Consider the following 3927-nt stretch of genomic DNA (forward strand, 5'->3'; position numbering starts at 1 on the left):
CCCATTGCCCTGAGGCGCTAGCATCCTCCTGGTCTGGAGCTTCAGATTCCCACACTTCAGGTCTCTGGAGACAGGGACTTTTTGCTGAATCTTGCCGTTTTAGACGAGTGGCAGGCTACTGGTTTCAAACTCCTGGGGACTGTGGCCTCAGCCCGCGTCAGTCAGCTCATGAGCCCTCGGGAACCTCTGTCAAGAATCTGCTGGTTCTGTCCCCCAGAAAGCACAGGCACAGGGCAGGTGTAGGTCGTGTCAAGGAGTCAAGGCCCCCTGAGCAGGCAGAGCTGCCCGCCTAGGTGTTTGTGAGAATCAGAGAAGGAGGGACCTACAGGTGGAAGAACTGCGTGCCGGCCCCCCACCGATGGCACACGTCCTCGCTGGCTGGTTGCAGGCTGGGTTCCAACCCCTCTCTCTGGGGAGACTTGCTTCAGAGCCTACTTGCCCCACCACTCCTGGCAGCCCGCCTTAAGGTTGTGGGTACCAGTAAACGCGGTCTGTGCCTATAAGTTCATCTTTATCCTCACAGCTGAAAGAGAGAGGTGTAATACGGTAATTTAAAACATATGGCTTATCTGCTCAGTCAGAATATGCCCTGAAGTGCGAGTGAGTTGAAAAAGTGGGATGTGTTAGGATCCACTGGGACCTGCTGCCCGGTTCCTGGCGCTTTGTGTGAGCATCTCTTAGTGGGATCCCAGGGCTTGAAGATGTGTGTTCTGCACACAGCACGGTCCCTAAACAGAGCCCGCAGCGACTTTCTGGCCTGAGGCAGGGCTGGAGGCAGCCTGGGGATGGTCTCCATGTTCCCAAGATGGCGCCCTCCAGAGCCAGCCCTATTTGGGTCAGCTGACTGAGAAGATGGCTGGCGGGCAGGCAGCACCAGGTGTTGGCCGCATAACTCTGTGGTGTGGCTGTGACTGAGGAATAAATCTAGTGAGGCGGTCAAGGCTGGACTCTGCAGTTAGACCATTGGGTTCAAATCCTTGCTCTGTCTTACCAGCTGTGTGGCTTCAAGCACGCGTCTTAACCTTGATACGCCTCCTTTTTCCTCCTGCATACAATAGGCAACAACAGTGCTTACTCTGTGTGCATGTGCGTGCGAGCTCAGGCATGTCTGACTCTTTGCGACCCCATGGACTATAGCCCACCAGGCTCCTCTGTCCTTGGGATTTCCCAGGAAAGAATACTGGAGTGGGTGCCATTTCCTCCTCCAGGGGATCTTCCCGACCCAGGGATCAAACCCATGTCTCTTATGTCTACTACATTGGCGGGCAGGTGCCTTACCACTGAGCCCCCTGGAAAGCCTGTGCCTACCCCACTGGGTTCTTTGGAATATTAAGTGAGTTAATGTACGTGACAGGCTGACAGTAGTGATGAACTCAGTATTACTCTCATTAAACCCGCATTTCACAAGGCACTCATCCTTCAGTAATGATGCCAACGCTCATTGCACCCTTCTTCTGTCCAGGCGCTATTCTTAGCACTTCACATGTATAAAATCAGTCAGGCTAACTCTGGCAACCAGCCCTTGTTTTATGTGATACAGCACTGCGCAGAGAGGTTAAGCAACATCTCTGAGGTCACACACCGGGTGAGTAGCCGAGGTGGCAGTCTGAGCCAGGCCCACCTGACATCACTTCATCGCCTCATCAGAAATCGGGATCGTCTTCCTTCCTTCCTCCCAAGCTCGTTTCTTCAGCCCTCGGCGGTTCCTTGGCACGGAGACCCTGGTCCACCCGTCTCCGTGCTGCTTGTCAGTCCCACAGCCTACTGGTTGCCCATCTTCCTGAATCAGCCTCAGACTCAGTGCCAGAGGACACGTGCCTCTCTCTGAACTCCCAGTGTTGGGCCCCAGACACTTTGGCTCCCTTACTCTGTCCTGGTCTCCATCCTCTCCGCCTCGTATTAGCGAATGCTGAAGGTGCAGCCACTGCAGTTTTAGGAAAGTATGAGCCACGTTTGGACCCTGACACCAAGCCGCCTGGGTTTGAATACCAGCTGGGCTTTCCTGGTGGCTCAGATGGTAAAGAACTCACCTGCAATGCAGGAGACCCGGGTTTGATTCCTGGGTTGGGACAATCCCCTGGAGAAGGGAATGGCTACCCACTCCAGTGCCTGGAGAATCTCATGGACAGAGGAGCCTGGTGGGCTACATACCGTCCATGGAGTTGCAAAGAGTCAGACAGGACTGAGCGACTAATACTTTCAACTTTTCTGTTTGGGGGCATACTGCTTAGCTTCTCTGGGTCTCAGTTTTCTCATCTGGAAAATAGGGACAGTGAAATGACCTCACAAGGCTATCATGGGGATTAAGTGAGTTTACATAGATAAACTGTTTAGAACAGTACTTAGCACGTGCTAAGAATTATAGGAGCAATTTAAAGATTAACTTTTTATTGTGGAGTAGTTTTAGATTTATAGAAAAGTTTCAAAGAGAGTACACAGAGTTCCCTGGTACTCCTCACCCAGCTTCCCCTATCCATAACATCTTAGTCACCATGTAATCTATCAAAAGTAAGAAGCCAACCTGGCCACATCACTAGTAAACAAACCTAACACTTTATTCGGATTTGTTGGTTTTTCCTGATGATCTTTTCCTGCTCAGGCTTCCATCCAAGAGACCACATTGCTGTCGGTTGTCATGTCTCCTTCGTCCCTTCCGACTGTGACACTTTCTCAGATTTCCTTGTTCTGGATGACCGTGACCATTTCGGGGTCCTGGTCAGCTGTTTTATAGCAAGCTGTTGGGGTTTATACAGATAAGATGGATTTGGGGGAAGAAGACCACAGAGGTGGAGGGCTTCCTTGTCACATCCTATCAGGGGGTACATGTTAGCCACTCAGAACCACCCGTGATGTTGACCCTCCTCCCTTGGTTAAGGTGGGGTGTGTTGGGCTTCTCCGCCGTGCTCTGTATCATGAGCTCTAAGTTCAGCCTGTACTCTATGGGGTGGGGTGGGGGAAGCAGCACGAGAAGAGAGATTAAACTCCACTTCACCTGGAGAGGGGAACAGACACTATTCGGAATTCTTCTGTACGGAATGTCTTCTGCTTTTGTTTATTTATTCAATCATTTATTTATACTAGTATGGACTCTTGTATATTTGGGTTGTAATCCAATACCACACTATTTATTTTATTACTCAAAATTTTCTAGTGTTGGCCACTGAGAGCTCCTTCAGTTGGCTCCTGTGTCCCTTCGACGTGTCCTCATCCATTTATTTATTGTTTTAGTACTTCCTTGCTTTCTGGCACTAAAAGATGCCCCAGTCCTAGAATCAGCCATTTCTCTGAGAAGCTCCAGTCCTTTTATTGGAGAATGGGATTTAGAAACCAAGCTCTAGGCACATATGGCTTCCCTGATAGCTCAGTTGGTAAAGAATCCGCCTGCAATGCAAGAGCCCCCGGTTCGATTCCTGGGTCAGGAAGATCCCCTGGAGAAGGGATCAGTTACCCACTCCAGTATTCTTGGGCTGCCCTGGTGGCTCAGCTGGTAAAGAATCTGCCCGCAATGAGGGAGACCTCAGTTTGATCCCTGGGTCAGGAAGATCCCCTGGAGAAGGGATAAGCTACCCACTCCAGTATTCTGGCCTGGAGAATTCTATGGTCTGTATGGTCCATGGGATCGCAGAGTCGGACACGACTGAGCGACTTTCACGTTCACTTTTTCAGGCACACATGTGTTGTTGTTGCTTCAAGGGTTGGTCCTCCGGTTTCTCCCTTCCCTAAACCGTACTACCCAGTGCCACTGTCGTTGTACGGCTCCCAGCTAGGATGCTCCATCTCCCAGTCTTTGCAGGAAGCTTGCTGGTCTCTGCCTTTATGCCTCATCTCTGTTCCAGGGAAGGTTTGGGGAGGGAAACGCTTAGCTCTGGAGCCAGACTCGGCCAGTGCTGGGAGCAGCCTCTTCAGGTAAAGAACATTTATCAACAA

At 51.0% G+C, this 3927-nt stretch overlaps 1 protein-coding gene across 1 annotated transcript in view; it reads left to right on the forward strand.

Annotated features, from left to right (window-relative positions):
• The window catches only part of SCNN1B (sodium channel, non-voltage-gated 1, beta subunit), a 73155-nt gene that overhangs the window by 55059 nt on the left and 14169 nt on the right, over positions 1-3927 (forward strand). The gene's annotated exons all lie outside the window — the stretch shown is intronic.

The sequence above is a fragment of the Bison bison genome, unplaced genomic scaffold (assembly GCF_000754665.1).
Source record: "Bison bison bison isolate TAMUID 2011002044 unplaced genomic scaffold, Bison_UMD1.0 scf7180017864072, whole genome shotgun sequence".
Lineage (NCBI taxonomy): Eukaryota > Metazoa > Chordata > Mammalia > Artiodactyla > Bovidae > Bison > Bison bison.